The 19,221-nt window shown below is 46.9% G+C and overlaps 1 protein-coding gene across 1 annotated transcript in view; it reads right to left on the bottom strand.

The window, feature by feature from the left end:
• The window catches only part of LOC134984352 (zinc finger protein 585A-like), a 104,533-nt gene that overhangs the window by 20,797 nt on the left and 64,515 nt on the right, over window positions 1-19,221 (bottom strand). The gene's annotated exons all lie outside the window — the stretch shown is intronic.

Raw genomic sequence — 19,221 nt, 5'->3', positions numbered from 1 at the left:
CCCTTTCACTAAGACCCCCTGGTACCGCTGAGGGGACCTGGAGTCATTGTGGAGGAGCAGCGCTTCCCTGTGAATGCTTCCTGTATGAGCTGCAGAGGGAAAATGGTGCTGGAGAGTTGTAGGATCCGCTCTGGGTGAAGCCCCGCCTCCTGTAATTTCCCACATTTTTTATACTGGCCTAAGGAATTAAATGTCTAACCAAGTGATTAAAATCCCTGTTAGCACAGTGTGGCCAGTGTGGACATTATAGGAGTCTCAGTGCGGCCCTCGCCGCAGCGTGTGTCCTTCTGAGCCTCCCAGCATGCAGAGCTGGGCTCCTACCCTTGTGCCGCCATTCCTACCAGTGACCTGCTAACCCGGGACGCCGGCGCTGTACTCACCACTCTTCTGTCTTCAGGCTCTGTTAGGGGGTGGTGGTGGCGTGCTGCGGGAGGGTACGCTGTGCCGTGGTGTGGCTTGCGAATGGCTCCCTCAGGAGCTCAGGGTCCTGTCAGCTGAGAAACGGGACCATTAACTCTCTATGAAGTTGGGCCGTTCTCCCCCCTAAGTGCCACGAAGAAGTCAGTTTGCTGCCTAAACAGACCTGACTGAGAAATACAAACATTACATTAAAAAATGGAAAACTCTTCAGGAGCTCTCCAAAGCGTGACCGGCTCCTCCAGGCACATTTTCTAAACTGAGTCCGGTAGGAGGGGCATAGAGGGAGGAGCCAGCCCACACTATTAATTTCTTAAAATGCCCATGGCTCCTAGTGGACCCATCTATACCCCCATGGTACTAATGTGGACCCCAGCATCCTCTAGGACGTAAGAGAAAAGTATTTCCCCAAGACAGGTGTGTCTTGGTGGGCACCCTCTGGATCTTATGGACCTTAAAGAAAAAGAGTTCACCATGGTAAGTCTAACATAACTCTTGTTTTCTTCATCAGGATCCATAGTGATCCACAGTCCTTACATTGGGGATGTCCTAAAGCAGTTTCCCCTAAGGGTGGGGACACTCCTGAGTAGACAGGAGAATCCAACGCCCTAAGGAAGCTTCCTGAGAGGTAAAGGTATCAAAAGGCATAAAAACCTCAGGAACGTGTTAATCGAAGACAACGTAGCTGCCTTGCAGAGTTGTTCAGCAGTAGCACCTCAGAGAGCCACCCATGAGGGACCTGCTGAACATATCAAATGAGCAGAGACCGGAACAGGAAGATCAGCTCGAATGTAAGCCTCTGCAATAGTCATGCAAACCACCTGGACAGCGTTTGTTTACTAGCTGGCCAACCTTGCTTATAGAATCCATACAGGACAAATAGAGAATCCGTTTTCCTGATCACTCTGGTACGTTCTACGTAAATACTTAGTGCACGAACCGCATCCAATAAGGCCTCACCAATAACAGGACTAAAAGGCTGGAACCAATATCTCTGTATTTAGATGAAACTTAGACACCAACTTAGGAAGGTGACCCACCTTGGTCTGGAGAACTGCCCTATCTTAATGGAAGATCAGAAACGAAGGACAGGAAAGCACTCCTAAATCAGACCCCCTTCTCGTAGAGGCAATAGCCAGGAGATATAACACCTTTACAGACAACCACTTAAGGTCCACTGACTCTAAAGGCTCAAATGGGGAAGTCTTAAGAGCTTGCAGGACAAGGGATAAATCCCAGGGGCTACTGGATGTACAAAGTGAGGCTGGATATGGAGTATTCCTTGAAAAAAGGTACGCCCATCTTGTAGTGGAGCGACCGGTCATTGAAACCACACTGATAGTGCAGAAACTTGTACTTTCAGGAATGCTAGGCAAAGACCAAGGTCTAACCCTGCTTGTAGAAAGGCCAGAAGCCGGGAGACCCTTAAAAGGTAGGAGGGTCATAGTGCCTAGGCGCACACCACTGAAAATAAGCATGTCAAATCTGATAATAGATGCGGGTTGAAGACGCAGATTGTCTACATCACTGCATCCGAGAACCCCTTCGCTCTAAAAACTGATGACTCAAGAGCAAAGCCGTCAAAGACAGTCGAGCCAGGTTCCGATGCAGACAGGGACCCCGAGACAACAAGTCTGCTCGCTGTGGCAGTAGGAATGGCATGTCTATGGATAGATTTTGCAGATCGGTGGACCAATGGTGCCTGGGCCATATGGGAGTAATCAGTATAATGGAGCCTCCTTCCCGTTTAAACTTGCAAAGAAATCTGGGTAACAGCGATACTGGAGAAAACAGGTATCCCTAAAGGAAGGTCCACCGTACTGCTAAAATGTCCACGAATGCTGCCTGCGGATCTCCGGTCCCGGATCTATAGATTGGGACCTTGTGATTGTGACGCGAGTCCATCAGGTCTACATCCGGCAGACCCCATCTGTTTACCAGGTTCTGGAACACTTCAGGGTGCAGAGACCATTCGCCGCTGTGGACATCCTGCCGACTGAGGAATCTGCTCCCCAGTTGAGGATTCCTGGCAGAAACACAGCTGAGATGGCTGGAAGGAGAGTTTCGGCCCACTGGAGCGTGCACTCCACGTTTGCCATAGCCAGATGGCTGAGAGTGCCCCCTTGGTGGTTTAGATAGGCAACTGCAGTGACATTGTCGGACTGAATCTGAACAGGCCTGCCTTGGAGGAGATCCTGAGCCTGAAAGAAAGCACCTGTAGACTGCCCGAAGTTCCAGGACGTTGATTGGCAAGTAACTTTCGCCTGGAGTCCACCGACCTTGAAGATGTGAGGACCACCCAATCCAGAATCCAAAACAGGATGTCTTTTGTCCTAGTGTGACATCTATAGCCACCAGGTGAAAGACAGATGTGGAAAAAGAACAAGCGGCTGCGCTGAATATCAGGAACGAAACATAATGTACAGAGAGCCAAAGTAAAAAATAACAATGTTTATTAATAAAACATATAAAAAGAATAATTATCAAATAACCGGTGAATTATATATATATATATATATATATATATATATATATATATATATATATATATATATAAAGAACATTCACTAGACATGAACTGGTGGTATGTTGTAATAACTCAGCTTTTTGGGGTGAAAAGTTCCGAGTTCCACTTGTTAGATAATTGATAGGTACCAGGTGTGCTGATGGAATCCTAATAGGTTACATGTCCCTCAGTTGAAATTGATATTCAATACCTTTCCAAAATGGGCTGGTAAGAGCCGAGCGTCCTCGGCTTCAATGTCCTGCAATGCCCATATACGCTGTGCAGCGGAAAGGAAGAGACCGTCTCTCTCACAACCCGGTCGTGGCGGCGTGTGCGCTGAAGCCGCTGATGTCGGATGCTGTAGACGGAGAGTGCAGCGGGGACCAAGGAGCACCTGGAAGATTTCACCTGAGCTGAGTGTGGATAGGGGCGGGTCCTGACGCGTTTCGTCACGTTCACGTGACTTTCTCAAAGGTAGATACCTGCCTCCTAGGTCATCCGGTATTTAAAGGCTGAGTTGATTAGTGTGGACAGGTGAATGTCATCAGCAATGTTAAAAACAATAAAGATGCAAGAAACGAAGGCTCTCATGTACTAACACATAACATTATATATAGTTGCCAGAAATGACTAAAAAAAGATACATTTATAATTGACTTGTTGATGTCAGAGAAAGGTGTAGGTTTAATATGGTTATACTTTATATTGTAGTAGATAGTAAGCCATTGAAAATAATGGTTTCAGTTCAGGTGTCATGACAGGTGTATTGATTCACAACAAATTAGATCACCTGCTAGCTTCACCTATAATGAATGGCAGACATTTATCACAAGGTTCACTGGACAAATATTGTTATCCGTATATGTACTAGTGGTGCCGTTTTAGGTTAAGAGAAGTTTAATCAAAGGGAAAAAAAGATATCTATTTATATAGATCACCTCTGCATAAAAAATCGGACCGAGAGGGAAAACTTTTAAATATTAGTATAGACATGATTCGAACTCTAGGAATTAAAACTAATGCTAGTCTGTCCTCTAACCTAATACGCCACTGAGTCTGAGGTTTATATAGAAGACAGACTGAGAGATAAAAATCGGACCGAGATGGAAAACTTTTAAATATTAGTATAGACATGATTCGCACTCTAGGATTCAAAACTAATGCTAGTCTGTCCTCTAACCTTTGCCTTAAAACCGAAAATTCCAAAAGAAAGACGTCCCAGCCTTCGGGTTAGATGCTGATGGCAAAAAAGCAGATTTAGAAGCTGGCAGTGTAGCCACAATATTATCCAATTCTGCACACAGCGAGCTACCACTGAAGTAGTCGAGGCCCTGGAAGCCAACAGACTCGTATCTCAGGATGCCTCTTCTAAATATCGGGCTGATTGCTTGATGTTAGCAATAAGAGACAGCTGGTCTATGGAACCATCTAACTTCAGACTGTCCTTTAGTGCATCAGCCTAATTAATGTGGAGGAGTGCACCAGGCGTGCCACATGAACATCCACACAAGATCCCATTTAGCACACTCTCCTTGTGGTAAAGGGTAACGAGATGCTCATAGGCACCAGGACCTTCTTACTAGGAGCATTCCAAGCTTCCTGAAGGAGTTCAGCATGATACTCAGTGAGGGAACTCAGCCTTAACCACCTTCTGACGCTTAAAGATGATCCTCCTCACCCGACAAAGAGCCAGAGAGAGAGAGGTGCCCAACTCTTCCTCTGAGGACTCCAGAGTCTAACCACTGTGTAGACTGTAAGGATAACAGAGAGAGAGGTGTCCAACTCTTCCTCTGAGGACTCCAGAGTCTGACCACTGTGTAGACTGTAAGGATAACAGACAGAGAGAGAGAGAGAGAGAGAGAGAGAGAGAGAGAGAGAGGTGTCCAACTCTTCCTCTGAGGACTCCAGAGTCTGACCACTGTGTAGACTGTAAGGATAACAGAGAGCGCTTATGTGCCATACTCATCTGAGGACGGTCTGCTGCAACAACTGCTGAGAGGTGGCCGACGTGTGGTCTGAGTAGGTCAATAAGTTCATCCATGGAGGATACCCCGGGGAATGCAATACATGGGGCAATTGCTGCAGAAACCCCACATTAGGCAGCAAAGCAGGAGGCACCAATCGCTCCACCTGTGCAAAAGAAGCCACCCAGGGTGGTTCCTGCGCAGGACCTGGTTGGAGCAGCCGTTGTAGGTTTGGCACATAGCATGTAACACACAAATGGTCCTGCACAAGGTCCTGTGGAGATAATGCTGCCGCACAGGCCTTACATGGAACCAGCACAGGTGTTATATCCTATTTCTTACACTTTGGAAGACCAGAAGCTAAGCACACACAATGTCCAGCTCTAGCAACTGCAGATGTGATGCCCTTCACATCACACAGTCATTGTGAGGAACCACAGCCCGGAACACCTGCACTCACATGTAAGGGATAGATACAATGCAGTCACACAGCCCGGAACACCTGCACTCACATGTAAGGGATAGATACAATGCAGTCACACAGCCAGAACACCTGCACTCACATGTAAGGGATAGATACAATGCAGTCACACAGCCCGGAACACCTGCAGTCACATGTAAGGGATAGATACAATGCAGTCACACAGCCCGGAACACCTGTACTCACATGTAAGGGACAGATACAATGCAGTCACACAGCCCGGAACACCCGCACTCACATGTAAGGGATAGATACAATGCAGTCACACAGCCCGGAACACCTGTACTCACATGTAAGGGATAGATACAATGCAGTCACACAGCCCGGAACACCTGTACTCACATGTAAGAGATAGATACAATGCAGTCACACAGCCCGGAACACCTGCACTCACATGTAAGGGATAGATACAATGCAGTCACACAGCCCGGAACACCTGCTCTCACATGTAAGGGATAGATACAATGCAGTCACACAGCCCGGAACACCTGCACTCACATGTAAGGGATAGATACAATGCAGTCACACAGCCCGGAACACCCGCACTCACATGTAAGGGATAGATACAATGCAGTCACACAGCGCGGAACACCTGCAGTCACATGTAAGGGATAGATACAATGCAGTCACACAGCCCGGAACACCTGCACTCACATGTAAGGGATAGATACAATGCAGTCACACAGCCCGGAACACCTGCTCTCACATGTAAGGGATAGATACAATGCAGTCACACAGCCCGGAACACCTGTACTCACATGTAAGGGATAGATACAATGCAGTCACACAGCCCGGAACACCTGCACTCACATGTAAGGGACAGATACAATGCAGTCACACAGCCCGGAACACCCGTACTCACATGTAAGGGATAGATACAATGCAGTCACACAGCCCGGAACACCTGCACTCACATGTAAGGGATAGATACAATGCAGTCACACAGCCCGGAACACCTGCACTCACATGTAAGGGATAGATACAATGCAGTCACACAGCCCGGAACACCTGCACTCACATGTAAGGGATAGATACAATGCAGTCACACAGCCCGGAACACCTGCACTCACATGTAAGGGATAGATACAATGCAGTCACACAGCCCGGAACACCTGCACTCACATGTAAGGGATAGATACAATGCAGTCACACAGCCCGGAACACCTGCACTCACATGTAAGGGATAGATACAATGCAGTCACACAGCCCGGAACACCTGCACTCACATGTAAGGGATAGATACAATGCAATCACACAGACCGGAACACCTGTACTCACATGTAAGGGATAGATACAATGCAGTCACACAGCCCGGAACACCTGCAGTCACACAGCCCGGAACACCTGTACTCACATGTAAGGGACAGATACAATGCAGTCACACAGCCCGGAACACCTGCACTCACATGTAAGGGATAGATACAATGCAGTCACACAGCCCGGAACACCTGCACTCACATGTAAGGGATAGATACAATGCAGTCACACAGCCCGGAACACCTGCACTCACATGTAAGGGATAGATACAATGCAGTCACACAGCCCGGAACACCTGCACTCACATGTAAGGGATAGATACAATGCAGTCACACAGCCCGGAACACCTGCTCTCACATGTAAGGGATAGATACAATGCAGTCACACAGCCCGGAACACCTGTACTCACATGTAAGGGATAGATACAATGCAGTCACACAGCCCGGAACACCTGCACTCACATGTAAGGGACAGATACAATGCAGTCACACAGCCCGGAACACCCGTACTCACATGTAAGGGATAGATACAATGCAGTCACACAGCCCGGAACACCTGCACTCACATGTAAGGGATAGATACAATGCAGTCACACAGCCCGGAACACCTGCACTCACATGTAAGGGATAGATACAATGCAGTCACACAGCCCGGAACACCTGCACTCACATGTAAGGGATAGATACAATGCAGTCACACAGCCCGGAACACCTGCACTCACATGTAAGGGATAGATACAATGCAGTCACACAGCCCGGAACACCTGCACTCACATGTAAGGGATAGATACAATGCAGTCACACAGCCCGGAACACCTGCACTCACATGTAAGGGATAGATACAATGCAGTCACACAGCCCGGAACACCTGCACTCACATGTAAGGGATAGATACAATGCAATCACACAGACCGGAACACCTGTACTCACATGTAAGGGATAGATACAATGCAGTCACACAGCCCGGAACACCTGCAGTCACACAGCCCGGAACACCTGTACTCACATGTAAGGGACAGATACAATGCAGTCACACAGCCCGGAACACCTGCACTCACATGTAAGGGATAGATACAATGCAGTCACACAGCCCGGAACACCTGCACTCACATGTAAGGGATAGATACAATGCAGTCACACAGCCCGGAACACCTGCACTCACATGTAAGGGATAGATACAATGCAGTCACACAGCCCGGAACACCTGCACTCACATGTAAGGGATAGATACAATGCAGTCACACAGCCCGGAACACCTGTACTCACATGTAAGGGATAGATACAATGCAGTCACACAGCCCGGAACACCTGCACTCACATGTAAGGGATAGATACAATGCAGTCACACAGCCCGGAACACCTGCACTCACATGTAAGGGATAGATACAATGCAGTCACACAGCCCGGAACACCTGCACTCACATGTAAGGGATAGATACAATGCAGTCACACAGCCCGGAACACCTGCACTCACATGTAAGGGATAGATACAATGCAGTCACACAGCCCGGAACACCTGCACTCACATGTAAGGGATAGATACAATGCAGTCACACAGCCCGGAACACCTGCACCCACATGTAAGGGATAGATACAATGCAGACACACAGCCCGGAACACCTGCACTCACATGTAAGGGATAGATACAATGCAGTCACACAGCCCGGAACACCTGCACTCACATGTAAGGGATAGATACAATGCAGTCACACAGCCCGGAACACCTGCACTCACATGTAAGGGATAGATACAATGCAGTCACACAGCCCGGAACACCTGCACTCACATGTAAGGGATAGATACAATGCAGTCACACAGCCCGGAACACCTGCACTCACATGTAAGGGATAGATACAATGCAGTCACACAGCCCGGAACACCTGCACTCACATGTAAGGGATAGATACAATGCAGTCACACAGCCCGGAACACCTGCACTCACATGTAAGGGATAGATACAATGCAGTCACACAGCCCGGAACACCTGCACTCACATGTAAGGGATAGATACAATGCAATCACACAGACCGGAACACCTGTACTCACATGTAAGGGATAGATACAATGCAGTCACACAGCCCGGAACACCTGCAGTCACACAGCCCGGAACACCTGTACTCACATGTAAGGGACAGATACAATGCAGTCACACAGCCCGGAACACCTGCACTCACATGTAAGGGATAGATACAATGCAGTCACACAGCCCGGAACACCTGCACTCACATGTAAGGGATAGATACAATGCAGTCACACAGCCCGGAACACCTGCACTCACATGTAAGGGATAGATACAATGCAGTCACACAGCCCGGAACACCTGTACTCACATGTAAGGGACAGATACAATGCAGTCACACAGCCCGGAACACCTGTACTCACATGTAAGGGACAGATACAATGCAGTCACACAGCCCGGAACACCTGCACTCACATGTAAGGGATAGATACAATGCAGTCACACAGCCCGGAACACCTGCACCCACATGTAAGGGATAGATACAATGCAGTCACACAGCCCGGAACACCTGCACTCACATGTAAGGGATAGATACAATGCAGTCACACAGCCCGGAACACCTGCACTCACATGTAAGGGATAGATACAATGCAGTCACACAGCCCGGAACACCTGCACTCACATGTAAGGGATAGATACAATGCAGTCACACAGCCCGGAACACCTGCACTCACATGTAAGGGATAGATACAATGCAGTCACACAGCCCGGAACACCTGCACTCACATGTAAGGGACAGATACAATGCAATCACACAGACCGGAACACCTGTACTCACATGTAAGGGATAGATACAATGCAGTCACACAGCCCGGAACACCTGCAGTCACACAGCCCGGAACACCTGTACTCACATGTAAGGGACAGATACAATGCAGTCACACAGCCCGGAACACCTGCACTCACATGTAAGGGATAGATACAATGCAGTCACACAGCCCGGAACACCCGCACTCACATGTAAGGGATAGATACAATGCAGTCACACAGCCCGGAACACCTGCACTCACATGTAAGGGATAGATACAATGCAGTCACACAGCCCGGAACACCTGCACTCACATGTAAGGGATAGATACAATGCAGTCACACAGCCCGGAACACCTGTACTCACATGTAAGGGACAGATACAATGCAGTCACACAGCCCGGAACACCTGCACTCACATGTAAGGGACAGATACAATGCAGTCACACAGCCCGGAACACCTGTACTCACATGTAAGGGACAGATACAATGCAGTCACACAGCCCGGAACACCTGCACTCACATGTAAGGGATAGATACAATGCAGTCACACAGCCCGGAACACCTGTACTCACATGTAAGGGACAGATACAATGCAGTCACACTGCCCGGAACACCTGCACTCACATGTAAGGGATAGATACAATGCAGTCACACAGCAGAGCTAGCACCAGTCACACACAATACAAGTACATAACAATTACAATGGGCACTGACGTCATCTCCTCGCAGCACAGTGGTAGGTAGGACTAGTGCATGTATAACCTGGCCACTTCTGGAGACAGAACCCAGCATTCCCAGAGCCTGGCATCACACTCATTCCCACTGGAATGTCACTCAGAGACTCTTATAAGGGAAGCATGTGGGGGAGGGGCAGCCGAGAGGGAATCCCAGCTGTGGAATCAGGCTCTGGGAGAGGGCCTACCTCCCCTGGCTGACATCACCCACCAGGCACCCTGGCCTCCATTATCCTATATATGTATTATATGCATGCCCTGGTGGTCTAGTGTAACCCGTAGCAGCAGCCAGGGATCACATAAGAGCCTGCAGAAGCACGGACTGCATGTATTGTGGGTCCCACGTGCCGGAGAATGCCTTACCTGTCCTCCGGGTGCAGTCCGGGGCCCTGGATGCTGTACTAGCGTGGCGATCAGGAAGTAACCACGCCGGAATCATCAGTCTCTTAGCCTCACTGACGTTGCGGCACCAGCGGGGGGATTGTTGGAGCAGCAGCGGCGGTGCTCAGAGAGACTCCCAGCGCTGCTCATTCATTCCTCTCCGCTGTGTGACCGGTGCTCCGGCTTCTGCCAGCACCATCACTAAAACTGCCCACTGGCCAGGGGCGGGGTACATGGGGAGGAGGTCCGGAGCATCCTGGGAAATAAAAGCTTAACTGTGTGATGCCCGGTCGTCTCCTACCACCTACACCCCGATGTAAGAACTGTGTATCACTATGGACCCTAAAGAAGAAAACGCCTTTAACAGAAAACACCCGATACAAATGTTGCTGCCGACAGACGCAATATTAGCATTTCAGATCACCCCTTCCCCCCCGGGGGAGGTGAGCTGAAATGCGCAAAACTTTTTGTGATTGCGCCCATGATGTTAGTTGGGTTAAGTAGCTTTACAAAGCTAATCCAGGCTGCTATGGGCGCGATATGACCAAAAATGGGGGACAATTCAATATTGCCCCGCAAACTCCTGTCACTGTAGACGTGAGATCGGGCGCGATATTACAATTGAATATCGCCCCTTGTGTTATAAACACCCAACTGAGAACAGGGCTGATGGTCCTAGACTACACCACTGGGCAGATACATTTCCATCATTAGTCTGTACTGACAGAGGAGGGTGTAGTATAAGAGATTGCTGTAGTGACTGAGCAATGAGAATATGTGACTTCTGTAATAAGTGTTTATTACTCACCTGTGCTGATATCTGTAGGGATCTCCTCCTCCTTACACTGCTGATAACTCCTCACATGCGTCTCTTCTTCTCCATCTATATCTTCTGCCTTTATATCAGTCACATACATCTCTTCTTCTCCCTCTATATCTTCTGCCTTTATATCAGTCACATACGTCTCTTCTTCTCCCTCTATATCTTCTGCCTTTATATCAGTCACATACATCTCTTCTCCTTCTATATCTTCTGCCTTTATATCAGTCACATACGTCTCCTCTTCTTCCTCTATATCTTCTGCCTTCATATCAGTCACATACGTCTCATCTTCTCCATCTATATCTTCTGCCTTTATATCAGTCACATACGTCTCTTCTTCTCCCTCTATATCTTCTGCCTTTATATCAGTCACATACGTCTCTTCTTCTCCCTTCATATCAGTCACATACGTCTCTTCTTCTCCCCTCATATCAGTCACATACATCTCTTCTTCTCCCTCTATATCTTCTGCCTTCATATCAGTCACATACGTCTCTTCTTCTCCCTCTATATCTTCTGCCTTCATATCAGTCACATACGTCTCTTCTTCTCCCTCTATATCTTCTGCCTTTATATCAGTCACATACGTCTCTTCTTCTCCCTCTATATCTTCTGCCTTCATATCAGTCACATACGTCTCTTCTTCTCTCTCTATATCTTCTGCCTTTATATCAGTCACATACGTCTCTTCTTCTCCCTCTATATCTTCTGCCTTTATATCAGTCAGACAGTCATCCTAAATAGCCCACAAAACAATATACATTAATAATGTCTGATTTCAGGATAGTGTAATATCAATGTATAAAACACACAGCTTCTCTACAGATCATATAGTGACAGTGACTTTGGTATATTGGTGAGACCCTAAATCCCACCTACCTGATCCTCCTGTGGGATCCTGTGATTCTCCTCTGTACAGTCCTGGGAATACAGAGGACGGGGACATCTCTCTGGGGTATCTCTGTTACTGGGCCCATCTGTAGGAGACACACAGTGACTGAATACAGTGTATATATGTGATTATCAGATGATGTGTGTATATAGGGGGCCCCATACCTGCTCTCCCCTGTACAATACATGACAGTCTCCTCTTACCCAGTGATGTGAGGGGCCGGTTATTCTCCATCATCACGTCCTTGTACAGACCCCTGTGTTCCTCTATATACTCCTCCTCCTGCATGGAGACATAGACAGTGACATCCTGACACCTTATAGGAACCTGACACACACAGTGATACAGTCATCCCCCAGACACGTCCCCTGGTGTTACTGTATAATGCCCCATTCCCAGCAGTCACCTCTCCAATCATCACCCAGACACATCCCCTGGTGTTACTGTATAATGCCCCATTCCCAGCAGTCACCTCTCCAGTTATCACCAGACACATCTCCTGGTGTTACTGTATAATGTCCCATTCCCAGCAGTCACCTCTCCAGTCATCCCCCAGACACGTCCCCTGGTGTTACTGTATAATGCCCCATTCCCAGCAGTCACCTCTCCAATCATCACCCAGACACATCCCCTGGTGTTACTGTATAATGCCCCATTCCCAGCAGTCACCTCTCCAGTTATCACCAGACACATCTCCTGGTGTTACTGTATAATGTCCCATTCCCAGCAGTCACCTCTCCAGTCATCACCCAGACACATCCCCCGGTGTTACTGTATAATGCCCCATTCCCAGCAGTCACCTCTCCAGTCATTACCCAGACACATCCCCTGGTGTTACTGTATAATGCCCCATTCCCAGCAGTCACCTCTCCAGTCATCACCCAGACACATCCCCTGGTGTTACTGTATAATTTCCCATTCCCAGCAGTCACCTCTCCAGTCATCACCCAGATACATCCCCTGGTGTTACTGTATAATGCCCCATTCCCAGCAGTCACCTCTCCAGTCATCACCCAGACACATCCCCTGGTGTTACTGTATAATGCCCCATTCCCAGCAGTCACCTCTCCAGTCATCACCCAGACACATTCCCTGGTGTTACTGTATAATGCCCCATTCCCAGCAGTCACCTCTCCAGTCATCACCCAGACACATCCCCTGGTGTTACTGTATAATGTCCCATTCCCAGCAGCCACCTCTCCAGTCATCACCCAGACACATTCCCTGGTGTTACTGTATAATGTCCCCTTCCCAGCAGTCACCTCTCCAGTCATCACCCAGACACATCCCCTGGTGTTACTGTATAATGCCCCATTCCCAGCAGTCACATTTCCAGTCAACACCCAGACACATTCCCTGGTGTTACTCTATAATGTCCCATTCCCAGCAGTCACCTCTCCAGTTATCACACAGACACATTCCCTGGTGTTACTGTATAATGTCCCATTCCCAGCAGTCACCTTTCAAGTAATCACCCGGACACATTCCCTGGTGTTACTGTATAATGTCCCATTCCCAGCAGTCACCTCTCCAGTCATCACCCAGACACATTCCCTGGTGTTACTGTATAATGTCCCATTCCCAGCAGTTACCTTTCCAGTAATCACCCGGACACGTCCCCTGGTGTTACTGTATAATGCCCCATTCCCAGCAGTCACCTCTCCAGTCATCACCCAGACACATCCCCTGGTGTTACTGTATAATGCCCCATTCCCAGCAGTCACCTCTCGTCATCACCCAGACACATCCCCTGGTGTTACTGTATAATGCGCCATTCCCAGCAGTCACCTCTCGTCATCACCCAGACACGTCCCCTGGTGTAACTGTATAATGCCCCATTCCCAGCAGTCACCTCTCCAGTCATCACTCAGGCACGTCCCTTGGTGTTACTGTATAATGTCCCATTCCCAGCAGTCACCTCTCCAGTCATCACCCAGACACATTCCCTGGTGTTACTGTATAATGTTCCATTCCCAGCAGTCACCTTTCCAGTCAGCAGCTGAATGATCTTGTTGGTGAGTTCCAGGATCTTCTGATCATTGTGTCTCTCATGTGTCAGTGACTGAGATGGAGGCACCGTGATGGGGCTCTGGGTCCTGCTCAGTCCTACACACAATGTGATGGCTGCTGGGTGTCTCACACTCACCAGAAGTCTTCTTCACTACTGTGTTAACCTGCAAAATGGAGGAGACATGAATATTAATGTAAATGCTCCGAGATCCCTCACCTCTCCAGTCATGTCCATGTAATATTATTGTAGATATTAGTGATGTCACTGTGACACTCCCAGATCCCCTCACCTTCCTAGTCATATCCCTGTATTATTACTATAGAGATAAGTGACGTCACTGTGACACCCACAGATCCCCTCACCTCCCCAGTCATGTCCCTGTATTATTACTATAGAGATAAGTGATGTCACAGTGACACTCCCAGGAGTCGGATATACATTTGCTTCATAATGCTCCAATTATCATGTTACACATGCCAGGGATATTATGGTCTCTGCTTTAATATAATCTAGAATTTTAGCAATATTTTCAATCCCTACAATTACATAATAAATTAATAATAATAGTGACACTAATGGCTGCACCCAGTATACAAATAATAACTTGTCTTTAAAAGCAGGACACCTCAGACCATTCCTCCTGTATTGTAGGACATTACCACCAGTCCCAATGTATAATAATAATACCAGGACTCCACAAGCTGCTGTCCCTGTATAATAATAACCGTACAAAAAAAAAAAACTGCCCCCCCCTGTACAGCACTAATAACAACAGGACACCCCATTCTGCTCTCCTTTATAGTAATAATAAAATTACATTACAGGATGCTCCCCCTGTATAATAATAACAACAGGACACTACAGGCCGATCCCTCTGTATAATAATAATAATAATAATAATAATAATAGGACACTACTGGCTGCTCCCCGTGTATAATAACAGGACACCACAGGCTGCTTCTCCTGTATAATAATATTAACAGGACACCACAGGTTGCTTCTCCTGTATAATAATAATAACAATAACAACAACAGGACACTGCAGGCTGCTCCCCTTGTATATGTGAGGAGCCCGGGTTCATGTGTGCATTATTCCCGCCTATCGCTCATCTCTGCCTTGAGAAAGGCAGCGTTTACAGTTCTACACGGCGCCCCAGGGTCACTACCGAGTTCCCAGATCACACAGTAAGAACGCAATAGCAAGGTACAATGGCACCTTTAGTTTCATACACACTAATTATACAGGAAAATCCGTAACACACTTTGTACAATATATACAGGTAGCATTAATAATGATTACGATTAAGATTATATAAGAGAAAAGAACCACACAAAGCAACAACTCCTGCCCCTACACAGTCACTAGCCACCTCAGGGAATACTTGCGTTTGGCGACTCCTTACGGATACTGGTTTGCTGATCCCGGCCGCATGGCCTGATGGTCCTCTACCATGCAGAGGTAGGGTGTGCTGACCAGTCACCCGGCACACCAGTCACACACCTGGGACAGCTCCCGATGGAGCTAACGCTTAACTGTAGACGGGACCCTCTCCACAAAGCCAGGTCTCCAGACAAATGGGCTGACAGGATCTCTCGACTCCTGGCAACAGCCTGCGTTTCCTTAGTCAGAATCCCCTCCCCATCTCTCTGCGGGCCCTTTTGAAACCTCCTAAACTCCCATGATGCTTTGCTCACCTGGTGATGCGGCAGAGTGTCCTGATTGGAGGAATTTTCAATCCTCATATGTAAAAGTGTCTAGGGACACCAGGTGGCCCCCTGTGGCTTTGGAGTCTCTGAGTCTACTGGAAGGCCATCCAGAACAATGGGCACTATTTATGGAGATAGAAAGGTTGGCTGCCCTCTGGCCATAACCTGAGTGGAAGTTAACCCTGTATAGTCATTTGTGATGTCACAGCCTCCTCAGCTAAGTGATGCTTCCTGTGAAGGGGGTGGGGTGGGGGCTGTGACAGAGGGGGGTCAGCCCTGCACTTCCTATACCTCACATAGCCAGATGTCTCTGACCGTTTACCTGGCTGGGCACCCACCTGACACCAAGCACTGACCCCCATTAGTGCAATACAATACAATAACACATATACATTTCATAGGCATTGTGTAGAGAGCAAATCAGGGCTAGAAAGATATTCACTGAGAGTCACAAGCATATAAAGAAAAGGGACAATCACCTAAATACATATGTCCACTGCATACAGTAGTATGGGGTATACAGCTCAGATACGAATAACAGCTGGGTGTTATACAGGATAAAATACAGTTATCTCTGGCATTCTGCCACTCACTCCTGAAGCGCAGGACCAGGCTGGCCAAAAAATACGCAACGTGACGCTGGCATGGCCACAGTCCGTCACAGTATAAAAATAATAACAACAGGACACCACAGGCCGCTCTCTTTGTATAATAACACGATACTTAAGGCTGCTCTTCCTGAATAATAATTACAGGACACCAAAGGCTGTTGCTCCTAAATAATAACAACAACAACAACAACAGGCAGCTCCCCCTGTATAATAATAACAGGACACAACAGATAGCTCACACTGTATAATAATAGTAACGGGACACCACAGGCAGCTCCGTCTGTATAATATTAATAACAGTACACCACTCGCCACTATCCCTGTATAATTATAACAACAACAGTACAGTACAGGCCGCTCCACCTGTAAAACAATAACAGGAAACCCCAGACTGCTCCTCCTGTATAATAATAATAACAGGACAACATAGACTGCTCCCGCTGTATAATAATAATAACAACAATAACAACAACAACAGCACACCACAGGTAGCTCCCCCTGTATAATGAAAATAACAGGACACCACAGGCTGCTCCCGCTGTATAATAATAATAATAGGACACCACAGGCTGCTCCACTTGTATAACAACAACAACAACAACAACAGAACACAGGCCACTTCCCCTGTATAATAATAATAATAGTACACCACAGGCTGCTCCCCCTGTATAATAATAATTTCAACAACAGGACACCACAGGCTGCTCCCCCTGTATAATAATAATAATAACAGTGCACCACAGGCTGCTCCCCTGTATAACAACAGGACACCACAGGTAGCTCCCCCTGTATAATGAAAATAACAGGACACCACAGGCTGCTCCCGCTGTATAATAATAATAATAATAGGACACCACAGGCTGCTCCACTTGTATAATAACAACAACAACAACAACAACAGAACACAGGCCACTTCCCCTGTATAATAATAATAATAGTACACCACAGGCTGCTCCCCCTGTATAATAATAATTTCAACAACAGGACACCACAGGCTGCTCCCCCTGTATAATAATAATAACAGTGCACCACAGGCTGCTCCCCTGTATAACAACAGGATACCACAGGCTGCTCCTCCTGTACAATAATAATAACAACAAGACATCACAGGCCGCTACTTTAGTATAATAACAACAACAAAAACAACAGGACACCACAGGCCACCCCCCCCTGTATAACAATAATAACAGGACACCACAGGTTGCTCCCCCTGTACAATAATATTAACAGAATACAGGCTGCTCCCCCTGTACAATAATAGTAACAGGACACAACAGGCTGCTACCCCTGTAAAATAATAACAATCAGACACCACAGGCTACTCCCCGTGTATAATAATATTAACAGAACATCACAGGCTATTCCTCCTGTATAAAAATAATACCAGGACACCACAGGCTGCTCCTCTTGTATAATAATAACAATAACAGTACACTGCAGGCCGCTCCATCAGTATAATAACACAACACCACAGGCTGCTCTTCCTGTATAATAATTACAGAACACCACAGTCTGTTCATCCATTATAATAATAATAGGACACCACAGGCTGATATTCCTGTATAATAATAGGACACCACAGGCCGCTCCCCCTGTATAATAATAATAGTAACAACAACAATAGGACACCACAGGCCGCTCCTCTTTTATAATAATAATATCAGGACACCACAGGCCAACATCCCTGAATAATAATAACAACAACAACAACAACAACAACAACAACAGGCTGCTCCTGCTGTATAATAATAACAACAACAGGACACCACACACCGCTCCCCCTGTAAAACAATAACAGGAAACCACAGGCCACTCCTCCTGTATGATAATAATAACAGGAAACCACAGGCTGATCCCCGTGTATAATAATAAAAACAGGACACCACAGGCTGCTCCCCCTGTACAACAATAGTAACAGGACACAACAGGCTGCTACCCCTGTAAAATAATAACAACCAGACACCACTGGCTACTCCCCGTGTATAATATTATTAACAGAACATCACAGGCTATTCCTCCTGTATAAAAATAATACCAGGACACCATAGGCTGCTCCTCTTGTATAATAATAATAATAATAATAATAATGATAACAATAACAGGACACCGCAGGCGGCTCCCTCAGTATAATAACCACCACAGGCTGCTCATCCGTTATAATAATAATAGGACACTACAGGCTGCTCCTCCTATATAATAACAACAACAGGACACCACAGGCTGCTCCCTCAGTATAATAACCACCACAGGCCGCTCATCCGTTAAAATAATAATAGGACACCACAGGTTGCTCCTCGTAAATAATAACAACAACAAACAACAACAACACACCACACGCCGCTATTCCTGTATTATTATTATTATTATTATAATAATAATAATAATAATAATAATAATAATAATAATAATAATAATAATAATAAGACACCACAGGCCGCTCCCCTTGTATAACAACAACAACAACAACAACAGGACACCACAGGCTGCTCCTCTTGTATAATAATAATAATAATAATAATAATAATAATAATAATAATAATAGGACACCACAGGCCACTATTCCTGTATAATAATAACAACAACAGGATACTACAGGCTGCTCCTGCTGTATAAAAATAACAATAACAACTGGACACCACAGGCTCCTCCTCCTAAATAATAACAACAA

Source organism: Pseudophryne corroboree (genome assembly GCF_028390025.1).
Source record: "Pseudophryne corroboree isolate aPseCor3 chromosome 3 unlocalized genomic scaffold, aPseCor3.hap2 SUPER_3_unloc_5, whole genome shotgun sequence".
NCBI classification, from domain to species: Eukaryota; Metazoa; Chordata; class Amphibia; order Anura; family Myobatrachidae; genus Pseudophryne; species Pseudophryne corroboree.
Note: the sequence above shows the minus strand (reverse complement) of the source record. Positions and strands in the feature narration are given on the sequence as shown.